This window comes from Silene latifolia, chromosome Y (genome assembly GCF_048544455.1).
Source record: "Silene latifolia isolate original U9 population chromosome Y, ASM4854445v1, whole genome shotgun sequence".
In the NCBI taxonomy this organism is placed as follows: Eukaryota; Viridiplantae; Streptophyta; class Magnoliopsida; order Caryophyllales; family Caryophyllaceae; genus Silene; species Silene latifolia.
Genome location: NC_133538.1, coordinates 348,387,454 through 348,407,089, shown reverse-complemented (window position 1 = coordinate 348,407,089; position 19,636 = coordinate 348,387,454).

Here is a 19,636-nt window from a genome sequence, read left to right as displayed (position 1 = left end):
CATGCAGTTTAATGTAAATAGAAAATTTGCTCGTCTCCTAGTGATATATCGTGTAGGCTTTATTAAGACAAGAAGATTGATCAAAGAGCTTACTAATAATTAATGAGTTTTGGTATGATGTTGGGCAGATGTTGGGTGATGAAGACAGAAACGGGCTAAATGGTACGTACAAGAAAGTTCAAGAGTGGATTGAAAATGTGAATAATGCAACAAATCCTCACTTTGATGAAGTACATCAACACCTCTTTGAAGTTAACATCTCTTTGAATTTATTGCCAGCTTCAGGCAAAAGGCATAATCCGCTATTATTCGGATTTTCTGTTATAATTATATATGTAATTTTATTGTGTAATTTCTATATGTAAAAGTAAATAATTATCGACTTTGTTAATATGTGTGATTTTACTTTGTAATTTCTATATGTGTGAATAAAATAACATAGTTGCTCTTTCATGGATACAATATACTTAATTGTGGACATTTTTTTCATAATGTGAAATAACTAGTATCTTAATTTGTTAAACTAGGAATTTTGTGTTCTTATTTTGTGAAATGACCTTAATTTGTGAAACTAGGAATTTCGTAAGAATTTTTTTTCTTATTTTGTGAAATAAGAACCTTATTTTGTGAATTAGAAGGTGATTTTGTGAAACTAGAACCTTAATTTGTGAAACAACGAATTTTGTGAATCCGACACCGTAATTTGTGAAACTAGGAGGTGATTTTGTGAAACTTGGACCTCTATGTGTGAAATCATTTACTTATGGAAATTCTTTTTCTTATTTTGTGAAATTAGAACCTTAATTTGTGAAACAAGGAATTTCATAAAAGAATTTCTTTTTCAATTTTTGTGAAACTAGAAGGTGATTTTGTGAAACTTGAACCTTATTGTGTGAAATCGTTTACTTTTGAAATTTCCTTTCTTATTTTGTGAATCCTACACCGTAATTTGTGAAACTTGGACCTCAATGTGTGAAATCGTTTACTTATGAAAATTCTTTTTCTTATTTTGTGAAATTAGAACCTTAATTTGTGAAACTAGGAATTTCATAATAAATTTCCTTTTCTTATTTTGTGAAACTAGAAGGTGGTTATGTGAAACTTGGATCTCAATTTGTAAAATCGTTTACCAATGAAATTTCTTTTTCTAAATTTGTGAAACAAGAACCTTAATTTGTGAAACTACAAGGTGATTTTGTGAAACTTGGACCTCAATGTGAAACCGTTTACTTATGTATGTGTTTTATGCTTGAGTTGTTACTAACTCGTGACAGGATCCTTCAGAAAGTCACCAAAACCAAAGGGTGCAGCTGAATGTGAACAAGCTCTAGCTTCATCCTTCACCACAATTGAGAGAGTCGAAAACTATCTAAAATGATAACTAGCTCCCAGCTGATTGATTACATATAACTCAGGAAAACCAAAGTTCACTTGTCGAGTACATGATCACGATAGTTCTCCATGTGACTATATAAAAGTACATTTGAATATAAAAAGCATGGAAATCAAATCACACAAACAAAAATGGAAGATATACGACTTACAACATACACATATCCCTATTTCCTACATTTCAGATGAAAGACGATCTATGGGCGTAAACGGCGCACCTCTGTGCCTGGAGACTCGATATCCCACGAAAACGGACACACAGAAGGCCACCAAAGACAGTAAAAGAGAGAACGCGGTGGCGGTATCCCATGAGCTATTTGGCGAGGCACCGGTAGCTGTTAGAGCAGACCCACCTGAGATAAAATCGAATGGTAGCCAATCACAGCTGACTGTGTAGTGTCCGGATCCATGCCATGGATTACCATCCTCTGGATACCAGAAGGCTGCTGAAAACTTGCTTGTATCACCAATCTTGAATTGAGCGTCCTAGACATTATCAAAACAAACAATAAACTATCAATATGTGATGAAACTAATGTATAATTGCATTTGCCTCAATCATCAAGACCCAACAAAACTATAACACCGATCTGAAAATATACTATTCCTAAGTAATTGAACCATCACATTTATGCAGGAAATGATCAGTCAGTTCAACAAATTTAAGAAAGTGATCTTATTTTTGGGAGATCTAAACCTTGCATCTACTGAAACAAGATATGTAGAATATAGTGATTGATTACAAAGGGTGCCTCAATCATCTTTTCAACAAATATATACGCCTTCTAATTTAACAACTAGTACGTATCTATCCAAATTTTTTTTCTGTTCCTCTACTCGGATGCTTGACCAACCTCATTCCTCGTACTACTCTTCACCTAGCCCACTATAACAAAACTTGCATCATTGATCTGCTGCCCAAAACGGTGCTCAGGTAACCTCAACCGCATCCACGTATGCCTTGATTATCTTTCATCAATATTGTGCGGAAAAGAGTGTACAGTACACATTAGATTTCCTAGTAGTGTTTCTGCCACACATGACACAACACATATCCAAGCGAATCACGGATACCAAGTCAACTTCCCTTAATAATTTCAAAAGCTGTATATACGCCAGCATAAAGGCCACACCTGTAGTGGATAAAGAAAGAGATCAATTACTTTGGACGGACTAATAAAATGGTCAAATAATTAGTATATACACTCCTTCAAATTCCGGAGTTAAAATAAAAGAAAAAAAGGAAGCTTTTTTGACTTGCTTACCATTCTTTATACTTAAGTGAAATGGATTTTTAGCTGAACAAATTGATAATCTTAATTTTCACATGGTAGTTTTGGCGATAGGGACAGAAGTCATAAGTCACCCCAGCTGCAGGACTGCAGGAAAGCCATTCAACTTTAAGGAATTATCTTATCAACACCTCCAAAGAAAATATATCACTCATTACATAAGACATAACAGTATCATCAAGTAGAACAATAATCAAGACCCGTTCCCTCGCATCAGGCATAACTTGTACCTTGACACCGCTCCAATGCAGATCGTAAAAGAAAAGCTTTGACGAAGATGAACGCTTGTGAGAAAAGGAGTAAAATAGGTGATTTTAACTATTTATAACCAAGTTTCACAAAATCACTTTGTAGTTTCCCAATATAAATTTTAGGATTCACAAAATAAGGTCTATGATTCACGGAATAAGAAAAAGAGCAAAATAGGGAATTTCAACCATTTATGACCAAGTTTCACAAAATCACCTTCTAGTTTCACAATATAAGCTCAAGGATTCACAAAACAAAGTCTAGGATCAACAGAATAAGAAAAAGAGCAAAATAGGTCATTTCAACCATTTATGATGAAGGTTCACGAAATCGCGTTCTAGTTCCACAATATAAGCTCTAAGATTCACAAAACAAGGTATAAGATTCATGAAATGAGAAAAGGAGTAAAATAGGTGATTTCAACTATTTATAACCAAGTTCACAAAATCACTTTGTAGTTTCACAATATAAATTTTAGGATTCACAAAATAAGGTCTATGATTCACGGAATAAGAAAAAGAGCAAAATAGGGGATTTCAACCATTTATGACCAAGTTTTACAAAATCACCTTCTAGTTTCACAATATAGCTCTAGGATTCACAAAACAATGTCCAGGATTAACAGAATAAGAAAAAGATCAAAATATGTCATTTTAACCATTTATGACGAAGTTTCACAAAACTGCCATCTAGTTCCACAATATAAGCTCTAGGATTCACAAAATAAGGTATATGATTCACGAAATGAGAAAAGGAGTAAAATAGGTGATTTCAACTATTTATAACCAAGTTTCAAAAAATCACTTTGTAGTTTCACAATATAAATTTTAGGATTCACAAAATAAGGTCTATGATTCACGAAATAAGAAAAAGAGCAAAATAGGGGATCTCAACCATTTATGACCAAGTTTCACAAATAATATAAGTTGATTGAAGATTAGTGTGATGGATGAAAAATGTAATCTAGATGAATCGAAATGAAAATCAGAATGAAATTATAGACAACACATTCATCACATAAATGTCATATATTCAATAAAAAAAAGGCTATACAAAAAATCAAAGATGAAGAAGGCGTAAAGAGTCCTGACCTGCATGTGTACAAGAATATGACAAAACTGAAGTCCAATGATGCAAGTCACTGCAGCTGTAAGTGACCTGCAGTCATAGATATATTACAGCATCAAGAACTCGCAAGTCGCAACACTTTGGTATGCGAGAAACTACAAAAAATTCATGTTACCCCAAAATTCTTTCCGGATCAAACGGAGCATGACACCATGAAGGTGAACTCTCAGGAATTCCGATCTTGGTTTTGTTACATTCCTGTGATGTAGACAGTTGTTATGTTTTAGATACATTTAGTTCCGATAGTACCAAATAATCCCAGAGATCTTGAAAAGATACCTTCAAGTTTCCGAAAGCAGGTTTGGCATAAAGGTGACTAACACCAAGCACATGGCGATCAATCATTCCTGCTGCATTGCATGCAGGGCTATAAGGTCACCTCTCGATCCACATTTTACCTAAAATTCAAATTGGTCTAACTGTAAAATAAAACTGAATTAAGAGAACAACATACGAGACATCAGTCTGCAAGAGTTATTGTCTTGTTAATACTTGTTATAACTCATTCTAAGGTTTTCACTAAAAGTTCAGGATCAGCATATAAATATTTGTAAAGAAGTCGTTAGCAGTATTCACATCGAGCAACACGGTACTATTTGATGGGGAAAAAGATGAACTTGAGTTTGATATATGCCAATCAGGAACATATAAGCCATAAAAAAGCCCATTGTATACGGCACAAAGAATCTCAACAACACACCTACATAGCAACATTACATCAGCATACACTGCATACATGGAAGAAGATTTCACAGTCTTTAATATGAGATGGCATTTAAAACTCACCTATGCATAAAGTTGAATCTCATAATTCCGAATCTTTTCCACTTTCGACAAGGAAGCCAAATCTCACATAATGCAGCCGCTAAGTATGCAATAGATATTCTCTGGACATATGAAAGAAAATCTTAACCAATGCAATATATGAGATTTGGCTTACGTATCAGATCATGACATATATGTTTGGGGTAAGATTTAACTGAACAGACTGAAAAGGCATAATTGTGATGAAAATGAACAAAAATTCCTCCTGGAAACAGATTTAAAGCGGACCTTGTAAGGATTACGTAAAAATTACCTAGCCAGAGACTCCACCTCCTTTGGCCATGTAGCACTCCAATATAAAGTCTGTCTATCTGGTCGAATCTACATGTCAAAAAAAGCACATGTATAAGAACAAAGGGAGCAGTGTTGAAAACATAAGAGAGGTTCAACACCTATTGAGAATTGGATCAGGTGACGAGCAAATTCAAAATGGTAGAAATGCACACAAATATATTTGTAAAATTAGTAAAAACAATGTGTGTCGTGCGGAATATGTGACACCCCCATACTCCAAGTGCCTTACCAGGACCACTCAGGTATAAGAACGTCACCATCTCAGTTTCCCGAGGATTTGAGAATCAAATGACAATAAAGAAACATAATTTAAATAGCCAAACTGTTTAATCACCCAATCCAAAACCAAACTGACAAAAGGTACAATACATGTTCTCAAAATCCAAAGGTCTAAACAACTAAAGTATGACAGCGGAAGACTCTAATCAGCTCGTGGTAACACATCCCAGCTAGCCCAAATGCTTCTAGTCAAACCTGCTCAATAACTGCTCACCATCCCCGAATGGATCACCACAGTTTTTAAAACAATTAAACGAGGTCAGTACTAATTACACAAAACAAGATACAATACAACAATTATCAAACAGCACAATCATCACATCAAACCCCGGTCTCCGTGAACAATCACCACGTAACTAACTACACACTAAAGTGTGTAGCCCTGCCAGAGTACCCATCGCAACATATACTCCACACCGCCAGTGGGGGACCGCAACCGTACCCACCAAATCCCCGCTCATCTCCATTGAGTGATAAACCCACGTCCATTAATGTGCACATCCCTTCTGTGGCGGGTTCCACAAAAGGTGAATTATGGGCGTGAAGCCACTCCCGCAAGTGACTCCACTTAGCCAGAGACACGCCCCGAAGAACACAGGCAGATAATCAGCAATCACAATACAATCTCAACAACCGTCTGAAGCAATCAACAATACTAACTACAGCACAATTCACCACACATATCATGTAACTAATATTGAGTAGGGAAAACCCTACCTGAAATGCAATCACAAGTAGCAGACGATCTAACAGTTGTTCTCAAAAACGCTCTTCTACGAATCCTCCTCCTATTCACATAATCATATAATTACTAACAAACACAATTAACCATCAAAACCCCCCATCCCCCAAATTAGGATTTAAACAAAGTTCATTAAAAGCTATAAAATTGGTATGTGGATCTTATCCTCGACGCAAGGATCACAAGGACACAAAGAATGATGAAATCCGACCTCTCAAGCTCCGGGATTTGCCAATAACGCGGATGATGCGCATAACGTAGTCTCAATCTCCTTTTTAAGATTATTAGGTTTGTAAAAGTGTTTAAAAAAGATGACGATATGAATTATATACTAATCCGTGTTATTAACAAAACCCATCAAAAACAACCCGTAACAGTAACTTACTCGATCGAGTAAGTAACTTACTCGGTCGAGTGCCCCTTACTCGATCGAGTGCCACACATACTCGATCGAGTACCCATCAGACAGACTACTGTTTCGTATAAAAACACACTTACTCGACATAGTAAGCCCCACTTAATAGAGTACCCATAGACATAGAAAACCGTAATATTACAGTCTTCCCTCCTTAAAAAGGAACTTCGTCCCCGAAGTTCAACCCATACTCAAAAACAGACATACTAACTCGATCAAGACACAACAACGCAACTAAGGAATCAAAACAAAACTCCAACCTACCAACATGAACTCGTAACACCACCTCCACCAACTATTCCTACCTCCACAACATGGCTCACAATATCGTATCAACTCCATTATATCTCTCTCGAACTAACTCCATACACTACCAACTACCGTCCACAAACGCTGCTAGCTCCGTAATATATCATCCACTAGCAAATCCAATATCAAGACACTCATAGACATCAAACGGAATGTTAGATTCTACCACCCTAAAAAGAAACTTCGTCCTTGAAGTTTACTCACACTCATAAACATCATCATCCAACTGCCAAAACTATCGAACTCATAATCATCATCATCCAACTGTCAACACTATCGAAATATTCTCGCACTCCTATACATCAGACTACTACAAGCACATTCATGACCTTTAAAAAAATCAACCACAACAGAAAACCATCTTTATCCTCCATTAAGACTCAAACTTCCAAATATACTACAACATCTACAACTTTCAAAATCTCTTTGCCGCATCCTACTGCTCTTAAGATAAATGTTACGTCCTCGTAACTCACTAATACTAAATCTTAGCTATATCTTCTCATTATCCTCATCACCACCGCATGTCAAAGATAACCACCTATAATCTAAACACTCGCCATACATATATCTAAGGCTCTCTTACTTAAACACTTCTCATACTTCAATTCACTCGTCACACCACCTAACCTATACCTCAAAATCTTTAGCTTAACCAAAACTTCAGTTGTTCCCTATTACTGCCAAAACGACATAATCCTCTATACTTGCACCTATCTCCATACTCATAACTCACGATCCACAATTATTACATACACTCACACTAGATCCTCAAGTTCTTTTCTTTCATTACCGCAAAACTCATACATAACTTAACATGACACTAATTCCCAACACCCTACACTCACTGTCCCAAAATCTGATTATGAACCACCTGCAGCGTCCATATCAGTACAGCACATGTTCCACAAATCACTTGCCATGACTATGTCTACCGATTCCTCATCTTAAAACAAGATCTAAATTACTATAACAACTTCTCACAACTGTGGCCCATCAACAGAATATTACTATACCATGACAACAACGAAAACATACGCAGCTCTCTTTTATATCATACTCTACCCTCATTCCCAAACTGAAACTGGTAAAAAACATCAACAAACAAAACAACAGTCTACATGTTCAACCAAAACTCACAAGGAACAACAGCAATCAAAACAACAATTTATGTATAACTGGTATGTACTTTCAAAAACTCGTATCATAATCATCTTGCCTTCTCCACCACAATCGGTGACGACATCGCAACACCGCCACCAACAGCCGCACCGCAGCGCGAAAATACCCGCATCACAACACGAAGTACCGTGCCCGGATCACCACCCGAGGCCCAACAACCACATCGATAAACATCACAACCACATACAATTCCCATAAACATTGACTCAGTATAACTTTCCGGGCAAGAAAACTACTCAAAACTGCTTTACGAAATCATAACACAACATATTATATGGAATAAACAGGCAAGAATCTCATAAGTATCATACATACCTTTTCACGGAACATACATATATCATGAATACACATACAAGTATAACTAACCATGCTAGATCCCCCAAACTATCACTTTTGAACATCATTCCATTACTTTACCGTACCCAACATAAATCACAAAACATTCATATAATAACTTTATAACTATCACACCATACCATTTCTCGTGAGGTCAGAACCTCACACAAACATTTATACACATCATAGACCCGTAATCACACCCAACTAGTCAATCCTGATCACGTAAGTTACCACTCGATAAAGGTTACCTCTCGTCCGAGCTTAACTCATATGCCCCTCATAACATATTCCCCCATTCGCATAACCATCACCTCCTGGCAAGTATAACCATTCAACTAATACTTAACTACTAGCAACCGCCTCCTAAGACCACACCTTATACTTCCTCACAACCATACACATCAATCGGGTCTCTACAAAATCAACCTCTTTAGAATGGTCATTTTTCCTATTTATCATCAGTCTTAACCACTAGTGACAACACCTCAACAATACCATCGTTCGGACATCAAGCCTCTTACACTCATCTCTAAACATCACGGTTTCTTTCCTATCTTCGGTTAACATTCCAAATAACTAACATCAAATTCACCAACAAAATTACCTCAACATTGTTCCCAATACTATCTTACTTGTATTGTTATCCAACTCTCCACGAATTATCTCTTTATCGCGCAAATACTCCACCAACTTCTTACTCCCTTAATTCCTCGAAACTCATGATTAATCATGTTGTCCTGAAGCTCCTATATAACCATTAACTAACATCCTTATGATAATATCACACATTTCGACGATTCCTTACTATTATATCACATAACTCCGGTGAACATTCTCCTACTTTACTCCCCTTATTCTTTTCTTTTTCTTACACTTGATAAAATCAAGGGATATTCTACGATGTACCCTCGAATTTTTCAGTTTTCTATGTTGTACCCCTATATTTTTGAAATTCTACGGTATACCCTTAAATTCTATACATAAGTCTATATAATGACCTTATTCATTGTCTTTGCTACCTTAATTTCTTAATTGATCTATTAAATCGTCTATTTACCATTCCAATTATTCGGCAACGTATTCATTTACCTATTAGTTCGCCGAATTACCATTAACCCACCAAATAGTATACAAATTTAACTCGAATTTATCAAATCGCTATTATCTTTTCATGCTTCATAACAGAGGTTTTTAATAGTAAATTGTACTTAGTAAAAGTGATTTGTGATGCTTCTCATATACGATGTTGATACAATATTAATGAGTCAAAATAAAGGTTAAATTAAGGTTGTTTTATAGTGACAAAGTTAATGGAGATTTGAAGGAGGTCATTATGAACAATAAGTAAGAAGTTTAGGGGTACACCATAGAATTTCAAAAAGGTAGGGGTACAACATAGAAAACCGAAAAATACGAGGGTACACCGTAGAATATCCCTAAAATCAATTAACAATTCATCTCCTTACTCCTTGTACCTAACCTTGTAGTAATCCAGTTACCTTTTCATTGCTCCAAAACTCAAATCACATTATTTCGTATTAGTATCATCTCACTCTTTCTTACCATGGATCTTCTCTTATAATGCTATCACTCACACTGATCACCAATCTTTTTTTTTTTTATTCCCAAAACTCATTTCATACTGTTAATCGCCCAAGGAAATCACACAATAATTTCCCCTCTTGATAATACAAATTCCCAAACCCACTCACTATCTGCAAATCCACGTCGCAACAGGTCTCCTTAAAGTTCACTATATACCACTCTTCTCAACCCCTATAAAACGAACTTTCACTACATATATTCCTAAACCACACGAATCCTAACCATATCCCTCCATAATTCTTTACACATCTTAAGTTGCCACTATCCACATCCTTACTTTCAATCTTTTCATTCTCACGTTCCTTAGACTCACATCATCCCTTGCCCATATTCACTTACTTTTACATTACTCAACACACAATCATATCACTCATATCATCTCAAAAAACATGCTTTTTGTCTCAATTAAGCCATAACGATCTTCCTTTTCTTTTTCCACTATCTATCACAACCACATATAACTCATGTCCTCCCACCGAACTCATACTCACCACAGGTGCCACTCCTTACATCATACGATTGGGTAACTTACGTATCAGGACCAATACATACGTAAAACAATGCATAAAGAAACAATATAACACCATTGGAATTAAACATAATATGCAACGAAGTCAAAAGGTAAGCATATGACTCAAAACAGGGGTCACTAGATCGAGTACAGGCCACTCGATCGAGTGAATAGCCTACTTGATCGAGTAGGTGAAAGTCAGAGACACGTATAACAAATTACCAGGGCTACTCGATCGAGTAAGGGTTACTCGATCGAGTAACAAGAGGTGCACTCGATCGAGTAAGGGCCACTCGATCGAGTACCCTACGCATTTCTCAGCACTGTCCAATTTTCGTAAAACGGTCATAACTCACTCGTTTCTTGGTCGTTTTGGGCGTGTGACCTATCGTTAAAATCGTAAAAGAACAAGCTATCACCTCCAATTGGAATCACATCAAAACCATATATACATCTCAAGTTATAACATTTTAAAGACAACCTCTCTATAAACAGACAACATAACTATTTGATTTTCTCTTTCAAACAACTTAAACATCAACAAGGTGAACAAAAGCGACTCGATACTTGTAAAACCACTATTCCTAACCACATGTTACTGCTTACCAAAAGTTAAACAATAACATCTATCATGCTCATATAACATTCAACTTATCAATCATGTATTACCTACATGTTTTTATTCTATAACTTTACGTAAACAAAATCACAAATATATAACATCAAGTCTCCTATTCACATGTCACTAGCATAACAACATTATAAAATCTCTTCCATCATACAACATGCTTTATCAGAAATCATATTATCATTCAACGATTATTCATCTTTTTCCACCAATTCATCCATCATACCACATATTTATCCACCATATTCGTTCAACATATTCACCCAACACATGTTCAATTCACACTCCCAACTTTCTATACTCTTACCCAAAATGACAACAACAACATATATACTTACGCATTTCTTTATATATATAAACAAAACAATTTTCCTTTCATAATTCTAACATGCCACATTATATATATATATATATATATATATATATATATATATATATATATATATATATATATAGAGAGAGAGAGAGAGAGAGAGAGAGAGAAGGGTTCTTATAAGGTCCTCATATCATATGAGTCCCTAAGTCCTTATAAGGGCCTTTGGATGGAAGGGATGGAGGGATGAGATTACATCTCATTCAAGGGTCACAAATGAACCTCCCTAATCTCCCTCCCTAATGGTGTATAACTCCACCTAATTTTGTATAACTCTACCATCATTCTAATCTCCCAACTCACTTCCTCATTCACTCATCCTCTCTCATTTCTCACATTCACTCTTTCTCTCTCATTTTCTTCCCACCCTCTCTAAAAAAAAAAAAAAAAAAACCCAAACTGAAACAAAAAAAAAGACCAAACTGAAAAAAAAAAAAAAAAACCAAAACCGTCACCAACTAACACGACGCCACCCACCACCGTCCCTAAGTCCCACGACGCCACCCACCACCGTCACCACGACACGACCGTCACCAACTAACAACGACACCCACCACTCAACCCACTACCAGCACGCACACCACCAGCCGACCCGACTGACAACAACCACCGCAACACCACCCAACCAACACGACCTCCCTCCTATCGTCCTCACCATCAGATCCCTTCTCCGCCGCCACATACCCGACACCACCCAACCCACCCAACACCACCGACTACACCACCACATGCCCCTGACCCCATCAACACCCACATCCCCTCCACGTCCAGATCTGGCCGCGTCACCACCCACCTTTCTCCCTCCCTGCCGCCTTTTCCTTTCTCCTCCCTGCTCTTCCTTTCTCCTTTTTTTCTTTCCTTTCTCCTCCCTGCCGCCTTTTTTTTCTTTCTCCTTTTTTTCTTTCTTTTTTTTTCGTCCTTTTTTTTCCGCCTAAACACCACCCTCCTTTATGTGTTTTCTTTGGTTTTTTGGTTTTTTTTTTGGTTTTTTTTATGGGTTTTGTTTTATATGGGTTTTGTTTTATTTTGTATGGGTTTTTGTATGGGTTTTGTTTTATTTTCATTGTCCATTTTTTTAATTTTTCAGATTTACTTTATTTTGTTCTTTGTTTTTTGGTTTTTGTTATTTATTTTTTTTTTTTTTTTTGTGTTTTTGTCATATTTACTTTATTTTGTTATTGTTATTTGGTTTTTAATTTTTGTTGGTTGTTAATTTTTTGTTGGTTATACACTTAAAACATTAAAGTTATACTATTTATGACTAAAGTTATACATTTGGTGTTGTTTTTTTTTTAGATCTATTGGTTTTTTTGTGTGTTTGTCATATTTACTTTATTTTGTTATTGTTATTTGGTTTTATTTGGTTGTTATTTTTTTATTTGGTTGTTATTGTTATTTGATTTTTTGGACTAAAGTTATACATCTTGTCTATTAAAGTTATACACTGCGTGCATTAGAGTTATACACACGATATTTAAATTTGGTTTTTTTTAATTGTTATTTGGTTTATTTCAGATTTCGGGTTTGGTTGGGTTGTTGGTTTTTTGGTTTTATTATTGTTATTTGGTTTTTTGTTTTTGTTATTATGAGTTTTTTTGGTTTTTGTTATTATTTTTTTTTTCATATTTTTCATATTTATTGTTTGATTTTTTTACTATTTACGACTAAAGTTATACATTTTATGACTAAAGTTATACATTTTATGACTAAAGTTGTACATTTTATGACCAAAGTTATACAAAAAAAGACTAAAGTTATACAAAAATTGGACTAAAGTTATACAAAAAATTGGACTAAAATTATACAAAAATGAACCACAGTTATACAAAAATGAACCAAAGTTATACAAAAATTGACCAGAGTTATACAAAAATGCACCAGAGTTATACAAAAAATTGGACTAAAGTTATACAAAAAATGAACCAAAGTTATACAAAAATGAACCAAAGTTATACAAAAATGAACCAAAGTTATTCAAAAATCGACCAGAGTTATACAAAAATGCACCAAAGTTATACAAAAATTGGACTAAAGTCATACAACAATGGACTAAAGTTATACAAAAAATTGGACTAAAGTTATACAAAAATGAACCACAGTTATACAAAAATGAACCAAAGTTATACAAAAATTGACCGAGTTATACAAAAATGCACTGAGTTATACAAAAAATTGGACTAAAGTTATACAAAAAATGAACCAAAGTTATACAAGAATGAACCAAAGTTATACAAAAATGGACCAGAGTTATACAAAAATGCACCAGAGTTATACAAAAGTTAGTCCATTTTTGTATAACTTTAGTCCATTTTTGTATAACTTTGGTTCATTTTTGCATAACTCTGGTTCATTTTTGTATAACTTTGGTTCATTTTTGTATAACTTTAGTCCATTTTTTGTATAACTTTGGTGCATTTTTGTATAACTCTGGTCGATTTTTGTATAACTTTAGTCCATTTTTTGTATAACTTTAGTACATTTTTTGTATAACTTTGGTGCATTTTTGTATAACTCTGGTCGATTTTTGTATAACTTTGGTTCATTTTTCTATAACTTTGGTTCATTCTTGTATAACTTTAGTCCAATTTTTTGTATAACTTTAGTCCATTTTTGTATAACTTTGGTTCATTTTTGTATAACTTTGGTTCATTTTTGTATAACTTTAGTCCATTGTTGTATCACTTTAGTCCAATTTTTGTATAACTTTCGTCTTTTTTTGTATAACTTTGGTCTATTTTTGTATAACTTTGGTTCATTTTTGTATAACTCTGGTTCATTTTTGTATAACTTTAGTCCAATTTTTTGTATAACTTTAGTCCAATTTTTGTATAACTTTAGTCTTTTTTTGTATAACTTTGGTCATAAAATGTATAACTTTAGTCGTAAATAGTAAAAAAATCAAACAATAAATATGAAAAATATGAAAAAAATAAATAATAACAAAAACCAAAAAAACTCATAATAACAAAAACAAAAAACCAAATAACAATAATAAAACCAAAAAACCAACAACCCAACCAAACCCGAAATCTAAAATAAACCAAATAACAAGATTTAAAACCCGAAATCTTAAAAAAAAGTATAACAAGAAGAGATTTGAGAAAATGAATAAAAAAGGAGAAGTAACAAAATAAAAGAAAATAAAAGACAACAACAAAAAATGAATGGAAAAAAAAAAAAAACGAGGCAAAAAAAAAAAAAGAATTGGCGGCGGTGCGGTGGCGGCGGTGTGGTGGCGGCGGTGGTGGGCGGTGAGTTGGTGTCGGGTGGGATAGTGGTGGGTGGTGGTGAATGAGGAAGAGAAGAATGAATGATTTATTTGGGTTTTTTGATTTAATTGGATTTTTTGGGTTTTTTGATTTAATTGGATTTTTTGGGTTTTATTTATTTATTTGGGTTTTGGGTTTTTTATTTATTTGGATTTTTTGGGTTTTTATTTTTTGGGGTTTTAGAGAGAAGATGAGTTGTGTGATATATGAGAGAAGTGGATGAGAGGAAAAGAAGTTATAGTGAATTAGTGATTAATTAGAAAGATTAGTGAAGGAGGAGAGAATGAGTGATATTAGTACATAAACACACTTTTGGAGGTTGATCTTGGCCATCCATCTCCCTCCATCCAATGGTTCACAATAGAACTTATGGACTCAATATATATTGGGACCTTAGTTGATCTCTTCTCTCTCTATATATATATATATATACATATATATATATATATATATATATATATATATATATATATATATATATATATATATATATATATATATATATATCAATCATTGTACTTTCATGCTTTATATTCAACCAACATACAATTCACATCATCATCATATTTCAACTCAGATCTCCCATCCTCCACATGCATGCATTCATTCATACAACATACTACAATATAGATACACAAAGCACACGATAAGCACATAACGATCCCGACACATACCCCATGTGACCGGTTCAAAATTGTAGGGCGAGTTCGCGACTTTAGGACGTCTCCCAAGTCTTTGCATTAGCTCCTACAACCTTTACCTCGGGTTCATTTTAATTGACTCCCTATGTTCATTAGATTCATTGGTTTCAGGTTTCAGGATCGTCGCTCTAATACCACTTTGTGACACCTCCATACTCCAAGTGCCTTACCAGGACCACTCAGGTATAAGAACGTCACCATCTCGGTATCCCGAGGCAATGATAATCAAATGACTATAAAGAAACATAATTTAAATAGCCAAACTGTTTAAAGTGATTACAATCCAAAACCAAACTGACAAAAGGTACAATACATGTTCTCAAAATCCAAAGGTTTAAACGACTAAAGTATGACAGCGGAAGACTCTAATCAGCTCGTGGTGACACATCCCAACTAGCCCAAATGCTTCTAGTCAAACATCGTCAATAACTGCTCACCATCCCCGAATGGATCACCCCAATTTTTAAAACAATTAAACGGGGTCGGTACTAATTACACAAAACAAGATACAATACAAACATTACCAAACATCACAATCGCCACATCAAACCCTCGTCTCTATGAACAATCACCACGTAACTGACTACACACTAAAGAGTGTAGCCCTGCCAGAGTACCCATCGCAACAGATACTCCACACCGCCAGTCGGGGACCGCAGCCGTACCCACCAAATCCCCGCTCATCTTCATCGAGCGATAAACCCACGTCCATTAATGTGCACATCCCTTCTGTGGCGGGCTCCACAGAAGGCAAATCATGGGCATGAAGCCACTCCCGCAAGTGACTCCACTCAGCCAGGGACACACCTCAAAGAACACAAACAGATAATCAGCAATCACAATACAATCTCAACAACCGTCTGAAGCAATCAACAATACTAACTACAACACAATTCACCACACATATCATGTAACTAATATTGAGTAGGGAAAACCCTACCTGAAATGCAATCACAAGCAGCAGACGATCTAACAGCCGTTCTAAAAAATGCTCTTCTACGAATCCTCCTTCTATTCACATAATCATATAATTACTAACAAACACAATTAACCATCAAAACCCCCTATCCCCCAAATTAGGTTTTAAACAAAGTTCATTAAAAGCTATAAAATTGGTATGTAGATCTTACCCTCGACGCAAGGATCACAAGGACACAAAGAATGATGAAATCCGACCTCTTAAGCTCCGGGATCTGCCAATAACACGGATGATGCGAATAACGTAGTCTCAATCTCCTTTTTAAGATTATTAGGTTTGTAAAAGTGTTTAACAAAGATGACGGCATGAATTATATACTAATCCATGTTATTAACAAAACCCGTCAAAAACAACCCGTAACCGTAAGTTACTCGATCGAGTAAGTAACTTACTCGATCGAGTGCCCCTTACTCGATCGAGTGCCACACATACTCGATCGAGTACCCATCAGACCGACTACTATTTCGTATAAAAACATACTTACTCGACAGAGTACCCATAGACAGAGAAAACCGTAGTATTACAGTCTTCCCTCCTTAAAAAGGAACTTCGTCCCCGAAGTTCAACCCATACTCAAAAAGAGACATACTAACTCGATCAGGACACAACAACGTAACTAAGGACTCAAAACAAAACTCCAACCTACCAACATAAACTCGTAACACCAACTCCACCAACTATTCCTACCTCCACAACATGGCTCATAATATCGTATCAACTCCATTATATCTCTCTCGGCACTAACTCCATACACTACCAACTACCGTCCACAAACGCTGCTAGCTCCGTAATATATCATCCACTAGCAAATCCAATATCAAGACAATCATAGACATCAAACGCAATATTATAAAATAGGCGTGAACCTTCACCTCATAGCTAGCACCTTGTGTCTAATAAACACTCATCACCTCGATGTGCCTTGCCACTTTTAAAACTAAAATGGGATACTAGTTACCCCCTCAAACTACCATAGTGCTATTCCACACACTCATTGAATAATCCATTCCAATCAATCTAACAGAGATTGCAAGACCACTAGTGGCCTAACTAAGATATGATATCCACAATATTTCACATGAAAAAGAGAGAGATTGCAAGACCCCTAGTGGCCTAACTAATATAATGATCAAAACTAATAGTGAACAATAACAATGAAACATAAACTACGAGCATAATCGAGCAGAGTAGGAATGCGAAGAAAACTCAAATAAAATCGATGAAGTTGAGTGAGGGAAAATAATAAAACAAGAGCAAAACTCGGTAATTAAACTAACTACATAAGATTTAGCAAATCAGATACAAGAGGAAGGATTCAGTCCAAGGTTTACAGTAGCAGATTCTAGTTTCACAAATTCATATCCCAGCTACACAAAATAAGATATAAGATTCACAAAAATTGGAAAACAAAGTTTGAATATAGTTTTACAATAAGCTGCTAAAACTAACTTAAGTGAAGTAAAGAGAAACATTTAAACAAGATCAAAACTCAGCAATTAAAGTGATTTAATAAGATTTACACCAAAACGTAACAGATTAACAAACCAAAAACTGAAATCGATGTAAAAAATAAGTAAGAAAGGGGAAGGATCTTACGAAGAAGCGCAGAAATCATCTTCAATTAATTGTATGCATTCCTATTGTGCACACTTGAGCTTAATAAACGATTAAAACCTGTACAAAAATAAATTAATAAGTAATTAAACTAGTTGAGCTTTAATTTTACCAATTAATTAAGTCGATTGAAAGTTAGTGTGAAAAATACGGAATGAAAGGTCAGTGATAATGGCGAAGACGAGATTAATCGAAAAACACGGAATGAACGAAGATTTCCTCTCAAATCGATCAAAACCTGCATAAAAAAGAAAGAAAATCAGTAATTATACTAGTTGATAGAGAATTTAACAAAGTAAATAAGTTGATCGAAATTTTTGTGAAGAATGAGGAATTAAATCGGGATGAGTCGAAATGAGTGATTGAAATTACCTAACTTCTGGATGTTTATGGAGGTCAAAAAGCTTAGTGATAATGGCGGAAGGAAGCTCACCGAGAAAATGGCGTCGAAATCTGAGTGAATGGCGAAGACGGAGCTCAGAAGAATGGTGAAAACAGAGAGTTGATGAAGACGAGATTAAGAGAGAGAAAGTGAGGGTGAGTAAATGGTTTTGTTTGAGAGGAAAGGTGCGGTTAGTTAGGAATTATTATGGGGACACGTGTCAACATCTTGTCCGTCTGTAATTTTAAACCTAACGATTTAGAATGGGTACAACTACCTTACCCTAAGAAGAGTACCTCACATGATTCAATTTATATATATATATATATATATATATATATATATATATATATATATATATATATATATATATATATATATATATATATATATATATATATATATATATATACATATATATATATATATATACATATATATATATATATACATATATATATATATATACATATATATATATATATATATATATATATATATATATATATATATATATATATATATATATATATATATATATATATATATATAGAGAGAGAGAGAGAGAGAGAGAGTTTGGTTCTTGTGAGTTTGGTTCCTTATTGTGAGTTTGTGCTCACAAATCTTGACCATTGAATTATATTAGAGATCAATCAATGGTCCTGATCTAATCTCGGTGTCATATATAGGTCTGATAGTAGTGTTTTGTGTCGGTCTAAGAGGGTGATTTTATCACCCTCATGTCTTTTAATATGGGTCTTTAGGCTTGGTTATCCTAATGTTTGATACTTGGTTATGATTGGGTAACTTGTCCATTTTACCTCGGTTTTATACTTGACTTTGATGCACGGAACCCGAGGGTCGATGACAACCTTTCCACGATCAAGACATGGCGCAAGCACCTCATATATGCCAAATATCGAGCTGGGAGAAGTGAAGAGTGAAGATGAGGAGAATTGATAACAGTTGAAGAGGTCAAGAATCAAGGAAATAAGAATTCCAAATGCGAGCTTAGGCACAGGCTGCGCAAGTGAGGTGCGCAGCTGCGCCCAATTGCGCAAGCAAGAGTACTTTTGGCGCAGCCTGCGCAGCTCTGTTTTACGGGGCTTTCTAATCCGCATTTGGGCT